At 47.3% G+C, this 18,929-nt stretch overlaps 1 protein-coding gene across 1 annotated transcript in view; it reads left to right on the top strand.

Annotated features, from left to right (window-relative positions):
- LOC143982735 (angiopoietin-2-like) overlaps positions 1–18,929 on the top strand; it is a 212,697-nt gene that overhangs the window by 32,231 nt on the left and 161,537 nt on the right. The window lies entirely within an intron of this gene.

Below are 18,929 nucleotides of genomic sequence, written 5' to 3'. Positions count from 1 at the left end.
TATATATATATATATATATATATATATATATATATATATATATATATATATATATATATACACAGTATCTCACAAAAGTGAGTACACCCCACCCCTCACATTTTTGTAAATATTTTATTATATCTTTTCATGTGGCAACACTGAAGAAATGACACTTTGCTACAATGTAAAATAGTGAATGTACAGCTTGTATAACAGTGTAAATTTGCTGTCCCCTCAAAATAAGTCAACACACAGCCATTAATGTCTAAACCGCTGGCAACAAAAGTGAGTACACTCCTAAGTGAAAATGTCCAAATTGGGCCAAAAGTGTCAATATCTTGTGTGACCACCATTATTTTTAAGGACCTTAACCCTCATGGGCATGGAGTTCACCAGAGCTTCACAGGTTGCCACTGGAGTCCTCTTCCACTCCTCCATGATGACATTACTGGTGGATGTTATAGACCTTGCGCTCCTCTACCTTCCATTTGAGGATGTCCCACAGATGCTCAATAGGGTTTGTGTCTGGAGACATGCTTGGCCAGTCTTTAGCTAGGCAGTGGTCATCTTGGAGGTGTGTTTGGGGTCCTTATCATGTTGGAATACTGCACTGTGGCCCAGTCACCAAAGGGAGGGCATCATGCTCTACTTCAATATGTCACATTACATGTTGGCATTCATGGTTCCCTCAATGAACTGTAGTTCCCCAATGCCAGCAGCACTCATGCAGCCCCAGACCATGACACTCCCACCACCATGCTTGACTAGGCAAGACACACTTGTCTTTGTACTGCTCACCTGGTTGCCAATACACATGCTTGGCACCATCTGAACCAAATATGTTTATCACATGACGTGGTTCCAGTAATCCATGTCCTTAGTATGCTTGTCTTCAGCAAACTGTTTGCTGGCTTTCTTGTGCATCATCTTCAACCTCTGCAGCAATGCTGGCAGCACTCATAAATCTATTTCCCAAAGACCACCACTGGATAGGATGCTGAGCATGCGCACTCATCTTCTTTGGTCGACCATGACGAGGCCTTTTCTAAGTAGAACCTGTCCTGTTAAACTGCTTTATGGTCTTGGCCACCGTGCTGCAGATTAGTTTCAGGGTCTTGGCAAAATTCTTATAGCCTAGGGCATCTTTATGTAGAGCAACAATTTCTTTTTTTTCTGATCTTCAGAGAGTTCTTTGCCATGAATTGCAATGTTGAACTTCCAGTGACCAGTATGAGAGAGTGAGAGTGATAACACCAAATTTAACACACCTGCTCCCCATTCACACCTGAGACCTTGTAACACTAACGAGTCACATGACACCAGGGAGGGAAAATGGCTAATTGGGCCCAATTTGGACATTTTCACTTAGGGGTGTACTCACTTTTGTTGCCAGCGGTTTAGACATTAATGGCTGTGTGTTGAGCTATTTTGAGGGGATAGCAAATTTACACTGTTATACAAGCTATACATCCACTATTTTACATTGTAGCAAAATATAATTTCTTCAGTGCTGTCACATGAAAAGGTATAATAAAATATTTACAAAAATGTAAGGGGTGTACTCGCTTTTGTGAAATACTTTATATTAGTCCTGAACATATTAAAATAAATAAAATAGTTTTTTTTTTATAACCTTAAAGACTATTCTCCCACTATCCCAGTAGTGTTGGGTCTTTGTTTAACAACTACAAACACCACCTGCATCTTCAATGAAGCAGGAAGGGAAGAGGAAGCAGGAGTGAGGTGAGGAAGCTCTGAATTACTACAATGTCATTAAAAAATGTTAACTAATTTTGCTTTCTAGAAGGAAGTTTCCTGTCAAGATAGATGTCAAGGCAGTTTTCTACACAAAATACATGTACATTATTGTGGAGGGTAATTGCCCATTACTAGAGTTATACTTATCTACCAAGGGCAGGGCTCTGTTATAATTTTGTAAGGCACCCATAAGACATTTACTCTTGTAACCACTGATGATAAAAGACCTGCTTTATTATCTGTTGTAAAAAAAAAATTAATTATGCTTTCAGGTAAAAAAAAAGAAGGTTATTTTAATCTAGAAGCAGAGTGTGCACTTAAATTTATATAACCTCTATTTACTAGCCCACAACACTCCAACCCACCCCCACAGGTATGAATGCTAACTAAAACCAAAAAAAAAAAATGCAGAAAAGGGTTTCTTACTGCAGACCCTGATTTCTGATAATTTTTTTCTTTCTAATTTTTTATATCAATTATACATAGATAGAGTAGAGTGTGGGGTTAATAACTAGGGGTTGAGTTAACTTTATTACAAGGTCTGCTTTAAGTACCAGGAGAGCCCATAGTCAAGAGCTCAGCTATATTAACTTTATACTGTATGTAAATTTTTTTATTAAAGACGAAAGCAGTGTGGTACTAAACCTGCACAATAATGAAGTTATAATGCTTCACCAAATTTTCAATTTTACTTTATATCTATAAAGGTTTTAGCTCAAACCCAAAACTATACATTTACTAAAGAAGAAAAATAATCATGTAACTACTCGTGGGAAGCAACACCTGTGCTTTTTTTTTTTTTTATGTTTATTTCTGAATTATAATTATATACCCTTTTTTAAAAAAAATTTTAAATGTAGTTATATACTGGAATGGGTATGTGTGGGATATGCAGCATGCACAGTGCATAGGGCATTGTGGAGTTAATACTTTTCACAGAGCAGAGCACACTGCGAGGTATATACTACTCATAGAGCACAGGTTGTGGTCTGGTATACACTTTATACAGTAAAGAGAACAATACCTGATATATAGTATACTTGTAATATATAAGGCAACATCAGAATAAATATGATATATGCTTACTTGTTTTCCCATAATCATAAAATAGCCATGTTTCAGCAAAAATTCACCATTTCACTTTTTTTTATCCAATATCGTAAATCTTTTTTTATTTTATTTTTTTGCAAAATCTTTTTTATTTAATTTTTCATTAGCATACAAAATTAGCCCATGCAGGGGCCAAACCTTTGCCCACACAGGGGCAGTTCTTCTGATGCAGCAACATGCCGCAACAGGGCACAACATACAACATAAACAAACTAACTTATACTAAACCCCAATGTGGGGAGAGGTTGAGTTCAGGAGAATCTGTGCTCAAATTGGTACCAACTGGATAATGCAACATGAGAGTAGTTGGGTCAATATAATAACAGACTAGAGATATAGTGTTAATCTAGGAATTGGTTACTACATCCGTTGCCATGGTATTATCATCTAGCCAACAGGTCCAGACCTTTTCAAATTTTTGTGGACAACCCTTGCCCGAGCAGGTGGCTTTATACAGGGGTAAACTGGCATTCACTAAGCTTTTCCAGAATCTGACAGAGGGGGGAGACGATTGTTTCCAGTTCATCGTAATGGCCTTACAAGCATAGTACAATAGCAGGCATATGAGTATTTTCCTGGCTCTGAGCATTGACAGTTGTTCCACTAGCCCCAGCAGACAATATTTAGGATCATAAGGACCATGAACGAGTCTTAGTGACCTTAGCAATCACCTGGAGTACTTCTTTCCAATAATGTTCGATTGCTGGGCATACCCAAAAAATGTGGAAAAAGTCACCCGGTTGGTCGGAGCAACACCAGCACACCGGAGAATGCGCCCGCGACATCTGTTGCAGCCTGTGAGGTGTGTAGTGAGCTCTATGCACAATTTTGTATTGGACAAGTTTGTCCCTAGCTGAGACCAGAGGGGAGAAAGGAAAGTCCCAAATCTCCCTTCAGTCGTCCTCGTCCAGCTCCCATATGTCCCCCACCCATTTCCTGCGGAGGGGGGACAACCCGGGGCCGGCAGCAACCAGCAGGGACCCATAGAGCTGAGATGTGGGTTTCTTCAAGTCTTTCACCCGAAGGCTGGATTCGAGCTCTGAGTATGCCAATTCAGCTGGTTGGTCTAAGAACTGACACCTGTAGGCATGAGCGATTTGAAGATACCTAAAATGGGTCCATGCAGGCAGATTAAATGTGGTGCGTAAAATGTGAAAGGGCGTGAGATCTCTGTTGGTGATAACATGCTCAAGGCTCAGTATTTTGTATTTGGCCCAGGCCTGTGGATCTGGGATGGTATTGAACTGTGATAGGTTAGGGTTCAGCCACGGGGGGTGTGAGGAGACCAGGAGTTCGGCTGGGTTGCCCTCAGCGCCTCACCCACCTTCCATCAATATCGTAAATTTTACTAAAAAGTTTACATAATATTTGTTTTAAACTGATTTGAATCTATATGTGTAAAATCTGCATAAAAATGCAATGATTTGCAAATCTCATAAACCCATATTTTATTCATCATAGAAAATAGAAAGAAAATCAAATATTTAAACTGAGAAACTGTGTCATTTTAAGAAAAAAAATAAGGTGATTCTGAAATTGATGGAAGCAATATATTTCAAAAAAATTGGGTCAGGACAACAAAAATCTGGCAAACTAAGTGGTGCTAACAAGGAAGACCTGGAGGAACATTTTGCAGCCAATTAGCTTAATTGGTAATAGGTCAGTAACATGACTGGGTATAAAAAAAGCATCTTAGAAATTCAGTGACTCAGTAAAGATGTACAGAGGTTCACCAATCTGTGAAAAGCTGCCTGTAATAATTGTCAAACAATTTCAGAATAATATTTCTCAATGTGGCCCCCTTCTCTGGGCCAAAACTCTTTTAAAATGGTCTGTGGCAAACTGGAAAATGGTTTAGTGATCAGACTAATCAAAATGTAACATTATTTTTAGTAACCATGGACACTGCATCCTCCAGACGAGAGGAACCTTACAGTTTGTTATCAGCACTCATTTCAAAAGCCTGCATCTCTGATGGTATGGGGGGTGCATCAGTGTGTAGGGAATGGGCAGATTTCACATCTAGAAAGGCACCATCAATGCTGAAAGATACAGTATATCCAGGTTTTAGAGCAGCATATGCTCCCATCCGGACATCTTTTTTTCACGGAAGGCCTTGCATATTTCGACATGACAGCAAGGCTTAAAGGTAGAAAATATTTGGTGCATCTTGATGTGGAAAATATTACAAAGAAGACCCAGGACTGTTGATCCGTTCAATTCTATATCAGGCAAGAATGGGACAGACCTCTCCCAAAACTCCAGCAACTGGTCTCAGTTTCCGGACATTTACGGAGTGTTGTTAAAAGAAGGAGGGGGGGTGCTACACAGTGATAAACATGGCCCTCTCCCAACTTTTGTGAAACCTGTTGCTTTTATCAGTTTTAAAATGGCCTTTTGTTTCATAAAATTGTATATTTTTGGATTGTAAACATTTGATATGTTTTCTATGTTATACTATATGGGTTTAAGAGATTTACCAATCCTTGAATCCTGTGCATGTAGATTTCACACATTGTCACAATTTTTTTGGAATAGGGATTGCATACTATGCCTGTCAGCTACCAAATTTAGATTCACTGATCCCTTTCAACATAAACATTAATTGAGTATTGTCTACAGATAATTGATCGGTGTTTGAGACACTAATTACTTGGAATCGCAACTATTAATCTGCAAGCTACCCTGTTTCATTCCTCTAAACTAGGGATTTCTAAACCACAACCCATGGCCCATGGCTGGAGTCAGTGGCATATCCTCAAGCTCAGTCAGTGGCATATCCTTAGATTTTTGAGGATTCAGGTCAGGCGAGAATGCTTATGGTCTCTGCTTTGACCTGATGTAAAGGGAACCCTGATATAAAGCGGGTCCCTGATGTAAGGGGGCACACTGATGGAAAGGCGATTATTTTTATTTATTTATTTATTTTTTGGCCTGCTTATACTTGTAAAGTATGTCATGTAGCCCTTGTACTGAAAAGTTTGGACATCCCTGCTCTAGACAAACTAAATATGTTTCACAGTGGAGGCTGAGCTGATGGTCCACTATTTGACAATTACAGACACCAATGGAAAAAAATTATTTTAGAGACAGTATTGAGAAATACACACAGTTCTAACCTTTAACCCACCATGAGTGTTTTGGATTTTATATAGACAATGTCTTCAAGGATTGATTGAAAAAAATATAGATGGATGTACTTCATGATTTGCACTGAGGAGTGAAGATATTTCCGTGTTGACTGCCATTGTCTATGATTGCAAATGCGATCAAATGTAGTTTTGTTTCACAGGAACTATCTAACTGTAATACAGCTATAATGTAATTTGCGATGCCCTATACTGTAGAAAATGCCTTACGGTAATCATTAAATATCATAAAAGCAGGCACTGAAGTATGAGTTATTTGGTGAAAAATGGTTCCAGGTAACACAAGATATCATGTGTTACATAAACATTTTTATTAAGGTTGACCCCCAGGATCCTCAATGAGAACAAGAAACAGATTGATGTCCCTGCCTGTTTATACTCAGTGTGATGTCATCTCTCAGTATTTACCCTTGATGAGCACAATGGAAATGACCCTTAAATGTAGATAATCTAACAGGTCATGTGCAATAATTGTTGGAATGTAGATACCATCCCATGCCAGACCAAATTTCTGGAAAATACATGAGAAGCAATTATTGAACCTTGGAAAAACACTAACCAAGGTAAGATATGGTGGAAGATACTAAACAAATTGGAATAGTTCATATTAATTTGCACCCAAGTTTTCCAATATACCACTGAGAGCTGAAAGAAAAAGTATGCTACATTATTTATTTTGTCTGTCTCTTGTGGACTGTGCAGTACACAGACTCCAGAGGAACACCATACTGTTTTTAATATTACAAAACCATCATTAAGTAGGTTAACATAGGAAGCAACAAAAGAATGGCCTGACCTGATATTTGTACCACATCCCAAACTACTAGAATCAAACCAACATAAAAAAGAAAGGATTTTATTGGTGCACCAATAAACACCCAAGAAACATACAAAAAGTATGTACCCAGTATAAAATATTACAAATGCTTTACTAATAAATATTAAAAAAAGTTTTAGTTAAGATGTGCTTGCACAGGGTGACACTGTGAATGCATGGGTAGTAGTGTGCCAATGTCCCAGTACTGGATATATAGAAAAAGCTAAAAACTAGAAGGTTGGACTTTAGAGGCACACTGATAATCAGTCTAAAATTATTAAAATTTTAGATAAAATACATAGTTACATATAGATAAGGGTGCAACGGATCAAAAAACTCACGGATCGGATTGTTCCTCGGATCAGAGTCATGGATCAGATCATTTTTTGGATCAGCAAATAATAATTGAATTTGCAAAAACCTGTGAAAATTCCACCACCATATAGTCCCCACTGTAATATCTACAATCTCCCCCACTGTAATATCCACGACATCTCCCCCACTGTAATATACACAATCTCCCCCACTGTAATATTGGCTGAGTATGGCTGGGTACGGCTGAGCATGGCTGAGTATTGCAGAGTATGGCTGGGTATTGCAGAGTATTGCAGAGTATGGCTGGGTATCGCAGAGTATTGCAGAATATGGCTGGGTATCGCAGAGTATTGCAGAGTATGGTTGGGTATTGCAGAGTATGGCTGGGTATGGCAGAGTATTGGCTGGGTTATGGCAGAGTATTGGCTGGGTTATGGCAGAGTATTGGCTGGGTATTGGCAGGGTGTGGCAGAGTATTGACAAGGTATTGCTGGGTATTGGCAGTATATTGCAGAGTATTGGCAGGGTATTGCAGAGTATTTCTGGTTATTAGCAGGGTATGGAAGAGTATTGGCAGGGTATTGCTGGGTATTGGCAGAGTATTGGCAGGGTATTGCTGGGTATTGGCAGGGTATTGCAGAGTATTGGCAGAGTATTGCTGGGTATTGGCAGGGTATTGCAGAGTATTGGCAGGGTATGTCAGAGTATTGGCGGGGTATTCCTGGGTAGTGGCAGAGTATTGCAGAGTATTGGCTGGGTATGGAGGGATGGCTGTCACAGAGCAGCGCTGTGGGCATTACAGATCCAGCCCACAGCGCTGCTGACACTGATCTCTCCCCTCCACTGTACAGATCAGTACAGAGAGGGGAGGTAGCAACCGGCATCATAACATGACGCCGGTTTGTTTACAAGTGATTGCTTTGTCATTTGATGGAGCGCTCACATTGTAAACGGCCTGGGTGTAGAAAGATGGCAGCCGCTTTGGAACTAGGCTGAAGCCGCAGCCTTTCCTAAGGCCGATACCGTGGAGCGCTCCACAGGTGACCTGTTCGGATCACGGTTCGGTGACGATCCATTGCACCCCTACATATAGAAATGCATAAAAAAAAACAATAAATCTAGTATTCATACACCCTATGTATTAGAGGTGTGCATCTTCACTGTTCTCACAATTTGATTTGATTACGATTATCTGGTCAACTATTTGATTCTTTTTGATTCCGCGATGCATCATGATGCATCACGATTACCTAAGAGCTCCCACTTCCACCCTGCAATCTTCTGGGACACATCACAGTTCCCAAAAGATTGCCCAGCTATGCAGGACAGCGCAGTGAGACATGCGCATCCAGCTTTGAAGCTGCAAGCTGTCACAGCCGGATGCCCACAGTAGTATTGCCAGCACCATGGACAGGCGGGGGAGAGAATGGAGGGTTTGGGTGGCCACATCGCTGGATTGTGGGACAGGTGAGTGTCTTTTTATTAAAAGTCAGAAGATACACTTTTTTTGTAGCTATTGACTTTTAATAAACAAAAAATTGACTGGAACTCCGCTTTGAATTAAAAATAACCTCACTCCCTTAAAAAGTGCACTAATCCGGTGCACTAAAGGGTACAGGAATTCACACACATGGCTGCTGGGAGGTCAGGAGGGATTACAATCCACAGCTGACAAACAGCCATGTGAAGTCCCCTGTACTGTCTCTGTGCTGACCAGCGGCAGCTGGTGTTCAAAATGTTTGGGGGGGGGGTGCAAACAAACTGAAAAATACTGAACCTCCCCCATCAAACGCAGCTACCGTGCCTGTTAAATGCAGCCACCTGTGCCCATTAAATGCAGCCACCTGTGCCTGTCAAACGCAGCCACCTGTGCCCATCAAATGCAGCCATCTGTGCCCATCAACACAACCACCTGTGCCCATTAAATGCAGCCACTGTGCCCGTTAAATGCAGCCACTTGTGCCCGTTAAATGCAGCCACCTGTGCCTGTTAAATGCAGCCACCTGTGCCCATTAAATGCAGCCACCTGTGCCCGTCAAACACAGCCACCTGTGCCCATCAAATGCAGCCACCTGTGCCCGTCAAATGCATCCACCTGTGCCCGTTAAATGCAGCCACCTGTGTTGATTAAACGCAACCACTGTGCCCGTCAAACACAGCCACCTGTGCCCGTTAAATGCAGCCACCTGTGTTCGTCAAACGCAGCCACCTGTGCCCATTAAATGCAGCCACCTGTGCCCATTAAATGCAGCCAATGTGCCCATCAAACGCAGCCACCTGTGCCTGTTAAATGCAGCCACCTGTGCCTGCCAAACGCAGCCTCCTGTGCCCATTAAATGCAGCCACCTGTGCCCATCAAACACAGCCACCTGAGCCCATCAAACACAGCCACCTGTGCCCATTAAATGCAGCCACTTGTGCCCATTAAATGCAGCCACTGTGCCCATTAAATGCAGCCAATGTGCCCATCAACACAACCACCTGTCCCGTTAAATGCAGCCACTGTGCCCGTTAAATGCAGCCACCTGTGCCCGTCAAACGCAGCCACCTGTGCCCGTCAAACGCAGCCACCTGTGCCCGTCAAATGCAGCCACCTGTGCCTGTTAAATGCATCCACTTGTGCCCGTTAAATGCAGCCACCTGAGTCCGTTAAACGCAACCACTGTGCCCGTCAAACACAGCCACCTGTGCCCTTTAAATTCAGCCACCTGTGCTCGTCAAACGTAGCCACCTGTGCCCATTAAATGCAGCCACCTGTGCCCATTAAATGCAGCCAATGTGCCCATTAAATGCAGCCAATGTGCCCATCAAACACAGCCACCTGTGCCCGTTAAATGCAGCCACCTGTGCCCATTAAATGCAGCCACCTGTGCCCATTAAATGCAACCACTGTGCCCGTCAAACACAGCCACCTGTGCCCGTTAAATGCAGCCACCTGTGCTCGTCAAACGCAGCCACCTGTGCCCATCAAATGCAGGCACCTATGCGCGTTAAATGCAGCCACCTGTGCCCGCCAAAAGCAGCCTCCTGTGCCATTAAATGCAGCCACCTGTGCCCATCAAACACAGCCACCTGTGCCCGTAAAATGCAGCCACCTGTGCCCATCAAACACAGCCACCTGTGCCCATCAAACGCAGCCACCTGTGCCCGTTAAATGCAGCCACCTGTGCTCGTCAAACGCAGCCACCTGGGCCCGTCAAATTCAGGCACCTATGCCCGTTAAATGCAGCCACCTGTGCCCGCCAAACGCAGCCTCCTGTGCCCATTAAATGCAGCCACCTGAGCCCATCAAACACAGCCACCTGTGCCCGTAAAATGCAGCCACCTGTGCCCATCAAACACAGCCACCTGTGCCCGTTAAATGCAGCCACTGTGCTCATTAAATGCAGCCACTGTGCCCATCAAACGCAGCCACCTGTGCCCGTCAAACGCAGCCACCTGTGCCCGTTAAACGCAGCCACCTGTGTCCGTCAAATGCAGCCACCTGTGCCCGTCAAACGCAGCCACCTGTGCCCATTAAATGCAGCCACCTGTGCCAAATAATGCAGCCATCACTTCACTAACCCCCCCACAATGCACAGGCCGCCAGTCACTGGCGCTGACAGTTCCTTGGCATTCCTGTTTGCACCTTTCAGCACACTAGGAGTTAACAGTGGAATGTGCAACAGGAAGCCCAGGTATCTGTCACATTTGTACTGTACTGTTGTTACTTCCTTTTAATAAATGCAGTGTTACAATGGCCCCGCTATATGTGCTTTTAAAAAAAATATATCACTTCATAACGAATTTCACAGTAGTACAAAAGTACATCCCGATCATGTGACTCCCGGCCCGCCCTGCCTCTCCTCTCTCCACTCTTCTCTCACGTTTCACGTCTCTCTGAGTCCTGACATCAGCGGGGAATTCTCAGCCTCGCCCGCTGACTATAGCTATCATGTCAGAAGAGAGGCGAGCAGGGCTGAGAATTCCCCGCTGACGTCAGGATTTAGAGAGACGTGAAACGTGAGAGAAGAGTGGAGAGAGGAGAGGCAGGACAGGCCGGGAGTCACATGTTCAGGATGTACTGTTGTACTACTTTGAAATTCGGTATGAAGTGATATATTTTTTAAAAAGCACATGTAGCAGGGCCATTGTAACACTGCATTTATTAAAAGGAAGTAATTTTAAAAATACGCTCTGAGAGCTTTCCCCGGAGGGGCGGGGCAAGAGGGATGATGTCACCCACAATCGATTTTCCAGTCCTCATGCATAGATGCCACATCGGGGCACCCGAATCGCGATGCATCGATGAATTTCAGCACCCCTACTATGTATACAGGTGCTGACACCACATAGCATAATGACAAGATACACAACCACATACTGTAGCCAATGAACCAAAAGATTCCTTGATGTCACTTTCCAAGTAAGGTACAAAAGTGATGAACCTTACAGAGAAATTTAAAATTCTCAAAAAATGTGTTGCCAACATCCCAAAATTGATTCTATAAGGACCCTCAAAAAGAGACACAAGTCCCCCCCCCCCCCCCCCCCCCCGGTACAGAGGGACTTTATAGGCAAACAAGAAAAAAAATCGTATTTATTAAAATGTAATTTATTTAAGAAATATACCGTATTTTCCGGCGTATAAGACGACCTTTTACACGTAAAAAAATTGGCCAAAAAGCAGGGGTCGTCTTATACGCCGGGTCAGCTCCTCGGATGCCGGCTGGGTGTTCGGTAATACTGTATGTAGCTTCGGCTACATACAGTATATACCGCTGAGCCAATCCTGGTGAGCGATGTATTCAAATTAATACAAAGCCTGCTCGGATTGGAGTAACGACCTCTGCCAATCCGAGCAGGCTACTCTGTAGCCTGCTCTGATTGGCTTGGAGAGTCAGAGCGGCGCGGGCTGATGATGTTACAGCCTCTGCCAATCCAAGCAGGCTTTGTATTCATTAATAGAATACATCGCTCGCCGTGATTGGCTCCAGCAAATGCAGGAAGAAGGAAGAAATATGAAGCCTCGGAAGCCTCGAAAGCCGGGTCGTCTTATACGGTAAGTACAGATTTAAAAGCATTTTTGTCCTGTAAGATTAGGGGGTCATCTTATATGCCGGGTCGCCTTATACACCGGCAAATACTGTATATTAAAAATATATGTATAACATACATTCCATGCATGAGAATTCCTTTACATACAATCCATTTTGGACAAATTCACAAATGAACATGAATATACACAATCCTCCGATAGCCTGACATGTTTCAGGATATGATCCCTTCTTCAGAGGCATTTTTGGGAGAGTATACATATATTCTGAAGAAAAGGTAGAGATGATCTTAACAAGGATATTCTAGAAAAAAAGTATAAATCAGTGTTTGAACATGTTTACCATACATACCAAAGCTGAACTTGTGTAAATGATATATGCATAGATTGGTCCTTCAAAAGTTTTTTTGCAAAAACACTCTAGAGAAATTTTGCCGCTGTTTATCCACTGAGTGGTCCCCAACCTTTTTGGCACCGGGGACCGGCTGTGTGGATGAAAATTGTGCCAAGGCCCGGGGGGGGCGGCGATTTTTCACGGGCAATGGCTGGTGTTAGTGATTCAATCATCACGGCACCATGCTTGATATGGTGTCAGGGTGATTGAACCGTATTATTTCTATTATTACATTGCAGTAATAAATGAAATAATTCAACTCGCCATACTGTAGAATCAGTGGGAACCTTGAGTGTGTCACTTACTACTGTCGCCTGCTACTAGATGTGCATAGTCACTTGCCACGCTGCCTGTGTCATGGTCGTCTCCGGAATCCAGCGGCTCATGGAAGACCCATCCACGGAATCCCTTCGTTGAGCGTTAATAGGTTTCCATGGGCGCGCGTTGGCGCGAACGGACGCACGTGGGTGCGAGTAGGTACGAACGGGCGCACGCGGGTGCGCGAGGTTGCGAACGAGCGCACGCGGGTGCGCGATGTTGCTAACGAGCGCACGCGGGTGCGCGGGGTCACAAACGGTTGCACGGTTTCACGTGGGCGCGCGCGGGCACGTCGTGCGACCGTTCTTGGCGCCCAGAGGGCTTCTTAAGGTGCTGTCCAGTCTACAGCGTTCCGGTTACTTGCCTCTGCTTACCTGATTGTTCCTGTTCTGTTCTACCCGGCCTGCTCCTGACTATCCCTGCCTGCTGCCAGCCTTGACCCTCGGACTGTTTGACCTCGCTTCTGCCTTCTGCTGTGTACCGCTGCTGCCCGCCTGTTGACGACCCGGCTTGTATCTGACTCCGCTTGTTCTGCCAGCTGTTCCAGCCTGCCATCCGTGCTGCTGCTGTCTGCTGCCTGCCTGCCAGCTGTTCCGGTCTGCCATCCATGCTGCTGCTGTCTGCTGCCTACCTATCAGCTGTTCCAGTGTGATCACCTGTACCCGCTGCCAGCCGCTGTCTGCTTACCAGCTGTTCCAGAACCACCTACCAGTGTCTGCCGCTGCCTGCCGCCAGTTCCAGGGCCGATCCTACTACTCACCTGCTTGGCACTTGTGCCCTCTGAACTCTAGAATCCCTGTTCCCACTCCCAGGGAATCTCGAGCCAGAGGCTTACGAGAGGCCGCTCCCTGCACTCCGGGCTCCTTCCACCAGGTACGTGACAGTACTGGACAGCCATGTCCGAGCCCACGCAGGGAGCCTCTCCTATGGACGAGCTCTGCCGCCACCTTGCAGGACTCACTCAAGCGGTGAAGAATCTACAGGAGGGCTATAGCCAGCTGGAGGAACGGGTTCTGGCCCTGTCTACTTCCACTCCAGCTGTTTCCGGGACTTCTGTTACTCCTTCCGTGGTGATGTTGCCCCCTGAGCCTAGGGTACCCACACCCGAGAGATTCTCTGGAGACCGTGGAAAATTCCGGACTTTTCGCAACTCCTGCGAGCTTTTCTTTGCTCTCCAACCCAGGACCTTCTCCCTTGAGGCCACCAAGGTGGGATATGTAATTTCTCTATTAACTGGCGAACCTCAGTCCTGGGCTCATCGCTTACTAGAAAAGAAGGACCCTTCCCTTGAAACCCTGGACATCTTCTTTCAGGCCATGTCGCGGTTATACGAAGATCCACAATTAACCGCCACCGCTGAAGCGGCCCTGCACTCACTACAGCAAGGCTGTCGACCCGTAGAAGACTATGTGTCGGAATTCCGACGCTGGAGTTCTGACACAGACTGGAATAATGCGGCACTACGTTACCAGTTCCGTATGGGTCTCTCGGAACCCTTGAAAGACGAGCTAGCCCGAGTGGGCATTCCAGAGACTTTAGAAGCCTTAGTGGAGCTCGCTATCCAAATAGACAGACGACTAAGGCCGCGTACACACGGGCGGACTGTTCGCCCAACCTTGTCCGCTGAACAGTGTTTGGGCGGACAGTCCGCTCGTGTGTGGGCTTTCAGCGGACAGTTTCAGCGGACAGTTGGACGGACAAAGTCTTTCGGAAATTCCGAAAAACTGTCCGCTGAAACTGTGTTTGAGCGAACAGTCCGCCCGTGTGTGGGCCTGTCCGCTGTACTTTCGAAATGAGCGGACTGTTCCCGCTCGGAAAGTCCGCCCATTTCGAGCGCGTGTACAGGTAGGCGGGGCCCGCGAAGGAGACCTCGCGGGCTCCGCCGCCTGGAATGGGCTTAAAGGGGAACCCCAACGCCGAAAAAAATCGGCGTGGGGGTTCCCCCCAAGTCCACACCAGACCCTTGTCCGAGCACGCTACCCGGCCGGCCAGGAAAGGGGGGCGAGCGAGCGCGCCCCCCCTCCTGAGCCGTACCAGGCCGCGTGCCCTCAACATGGGGGGTGCCTTGGGGAAGGGGGGGGCCGCGCGGCCCCCCCACCCCAAAGCACCTTGTCCCCATGTTGATGAGGACAAGGGCCTCTTCCCGACAACCCTGGCCGTTGGTTGTCGGGGTCTGCGGGCGGGGGGCTTATGGGAATCCGGGAGCCCCCTTTAAGGGGGCCCCCGGATACCGGCCCCCCACCCTATGTGAATGAGTATGGGGTACAATGTACCCCTACCCATTCACCTGTGAAATAAAGTACCAAAAAAAACACAACACATGGAAAAAGTATTTTATTGCACAGCTCCGGGGGTCTTCCGGGGTCTTCTCGCCGGACTCCTCCGCTATGTGTGTGTAGCTCTTTTACTAGCGGAGGAGTCCGGCTTTCTTCCTCCCCGCCGCCGGCCTCTTCTCCCGACTTCGGGGGTCTTGTCCCCCTCTTCGGTTCTTCTGCCGGGCCACCGCGCCTGGTCCGGTGGCCCGGTCTTCTGTCGCCGTCTTCCGTTCTTCTGTCGCCGCCTTCGGTTCTTCTGCCGGGCCACCGCGCCTTCTTGTAGCTCTTTTACAGGCGGTGGCCCGGTCTTCTGTCGCCGCTGTCGTCGTCGTCGCCGCCGCCGCCTTCCGTTCTTGTTCTTCTTCTTGTTCTTCTTCTTCTTCTCCTGGAGATGTTGACTCGACGAGCTCTCCGGCCGGAATGCCAGGGACACGCTCCGCTGCCACTTATATAGTGACAATGGGGCGGTGTCACATGGTATATGTCACATGGGTTGGTCACATGGTGACCCCGCCCCCTTACGATGTCATAGTCCCCATGTGACATCAACCCATGTGACCAACCCATGTGACATATACCATGTGACACCGCCCCATTGTCACTATATAAGTGGCAGCGGAGCGTGTCCCTGGCATTCCGGCCGGAGAGCTCGTCGAGTCAACATCTCCAGGAGAAGAAGAAGAAGAACAAGAACGGAAGGCGGCGGCGGCGACGACGACAGCGGCGACAGAAGACCGGGCCACCGCCTGTAAAAGAGCTACAAGAAGGCGCGGTGGCCCGGCAGAAGAACCGAAGGCGGCGACAGAAGAACGGAAGACGGCGACAGAAGACCGGGCCACCGGACCAGGCGCGGTGGCCCGGCAGAAGAACCGAAGAGGGGGACAAGACCCCCGAAGTCGGGAGAAGAGGCCGGCGGCGGGGAGGAAGAAAGCCGGACTCCTCCGCTAGTAAAAGAGCTACACACACATAGCGGAGGAGTCCGGCGAGAAGACCCCGGAAGACCCCCGGAGCTGTGCAATAAAATACTTTTTCCATGTGTTGTGTTTTTTTTGGTACTTTATTTCACAGGTGAATGGGTAGGGGTACATTGTACCCCATACTCATTCACATAGGGTGGGGGGCTGGTATCCGGGGGCCCCCTTAAAGGGGGCTCCCGGATTCCCATAAGCCCCCCGCCCGCAGACCCCGACAACCAACGGCCAGGGTTGTCGGGAAGAGGCCCTTGTCCTCATCAACATGGGGACAAGGTGCTTTGGGGTGGGGGGGCCGCGCGGCCCCCCCTTCCCCAAGGCACCCCCCATGTTGAGGGCACGCGGCCTGGTACGGCTCAGGAGGGGGGGCGCGCTCGCTCGCCCCCCTTTCCTGGCCGGCCGGGTAGCGTGCTCGGACAAGGGTCTGGTGTGGACTTGGGGGGAACCCCCACGCCGATTTTTTTCGGCGTTGGGGTTCCCCTTTAAGCCCATTCCAGGCGGCGGAGCCCGCGACGTCTCCTTCGCGGGCCCCGCCTACCTGTACACGCGCTCGAAATGGGCGGACTTGCCTCCGCCTTACGTGGGCGAGTCCGTTCATTTCAAAAGTTGAGCGGACTGTTTGGCAAACAGTTCGTTGAAACAGTCCGCTCGTGTGTGGGCAAGTCCGCTCATGCAAATTTTGAGCGGACTGTTTGCCCAAACTGTTTGACGAACAAGGTTGGGCAAACAGTCCGCGCGTGTGTACGCGGCCTAAGAGAACGTCGTTTAGAGCGGTCCACGACAACCCCTCGTCCAGTGTGGATGCTTCCTCGGGTTTCTAGCTCCCCTCATCCAACCTCTTCTGCTGCCACTACGGTGAATCAGGATCCCCCCGAGCCCATGCAGTTGGGCTTACTTAGACCTTCCCTGACGCCTGAAGAACGCCAGCGCCGTCGGGTGGGAAACCTCTGTTTATACTGTGGAGAACCAGGACATTTCGTGCGCACTTGCCCTGCCAAGCTCCGTAAGTGCCTCTCCATGTCTCCTGCCCTTACTTCTGACTTACCAAGTACTACTTCCCATCTGACTGTGTCCATTTCCTTGCAGCTACCAGGAGGGAACGTCCGGACCAACGACATTATTGATTCGGGACCTTGCAGCGGCTTTATAGACTTATCCTTGGCCTCAAAACATAACGTTCCCCTTCGGCCCAGGGCAAAGGGACTTTCTATACATCTGGCCAATGGCTCCACTCTCAAGTCCGGTCCTGTAACCCAGGAGACTCAGCCCTTACTGACTTCCATTGCCGGGATCCACCAAGAGTTGCTGTGTTTGGATGTCATCACATCCCCTCTTTTCCCTATTATATTCGGCATGCCCTGGCTGAGGGCACACAACCCCCAGATTGACTGGTCCACTGGAGAATTGAAATTCTTTTCTCCTTACTGTCTCCAGCACTGCTTGTCGGGAACCGACCAGGCCTCCTCCTCCTTGCTCTGCCTGGAAGTTGACGCAGAAACCCGTCAGGCTGTACCTCCTGTCTACCACGACTTCCTGGATGTGTTTAGCAAGAAGGGTGCGGAGACTTTACCCCCTCACAGGCCATACGATTGTCCTATAGAACTGCTTCCAGGGGCAGAAATTCCCTTTGGGAGAATCTTCCCGCTATCAGAGACGGAGTTGGTGGCCTTGAAAACTTACCTGGATGACAACCTAAGAAAGGGATTCATACGTCCCTCCACTTCACCGGCGGGTGCGGGAATCTTTTTCGTGGAGAAGAAGGACCAAACCTTGCGCCCCTGCGTTGACTATCGGGCACTCAACAAGATAACTATTAAGAATTGTTATCCTTTGCCACTTGTGCCGGAACTTTTCCAAAGACTGGGGTCTGCGGCAGTGTTTTCGAAGCTGGATCTTCGAGGTGCCTATAATCTTGTTCGCATCCGAAATGGTGACGAATGGAAGACTGCCTTCCGTACTCGCTTTGGGCATTTTGAGTACCTAGTTATGCCCTTTGGTTTATGTAACGCCCCTGCTACTTTCCAGCACTTCATCAACGACATTTTCAGAGACTATCTAGATCTGTTCGTCATCACCTATCTGGACGACATCCTGATCTTCTCCTCCTCCCTGGCTGAACATCGGGAACACGTCAGGAACGTATTATCCCGACTCCGACTTCACGGGCTATACGCCAAACCGGAAAAATGTACCTTCGAACAACGAAGTATTCAGTTTCTGGTGCTGATAATCTCCGTAGATGGCATCGAGATGGACCCTCAGAAGATCTCTGCCATTCGTGATTGGCCCGCTCCCACGGACAGAAAAGGGGTCCAGCGATTCATCGGATTTGCCAATTTTTATAGAAAGTTTATTAGAGGATTTTCTACTATTATAGCCCCCATCACGAGATTAACTAAGCAGGGCCTGAAGTTCCCATGGTCCCCAGAGGCTCAAGAGGCCTTCACCATTCTGAAGAACTTGTTTGTGTCGGCCTCTATTCTTAAACACCCTGACCCGACTCGGCCTTATATCCTGGAGGTCGATGCCTCTGAGATAGCGGTTGGGGCGGTGCTATCACAAAGACATGGACTTAGATCCCTTCTGCATCCAGTCGCGTTCTTCTCCCGCAACTTATCCGAGGCAGAGGCCAATTATGACGTCGGAGACCGGGAGCTATTAGCCATCAAAGTGGCTCTCGAAGAATGGCGATATCTACTGGAAGGAGCCACGCATCCAATCCTTATTTACACGGACCATAAAAATCTGGAATTCTTAAAGTCCGC

Source organism: Lithobates pipiens, unplaced genomic scaffold (assembly GCF_037356315.1).
Source record: "Lithobates pipiens isolate NorthernLeopardFrog02 unplaced genomic scaffold, aLitPip1_a1.2 Scaffold_16, whole genome shotgun sequence".
Taxonomy (NCBI): Eukaryota; Metazoa; Chordata; class Amphibia; order Anura; family Ranidae; genus Lithobates; species Lithobates pipiens.
This window is presented reverse-complemented; position numbering and strand designations above follow the sequence as displayed.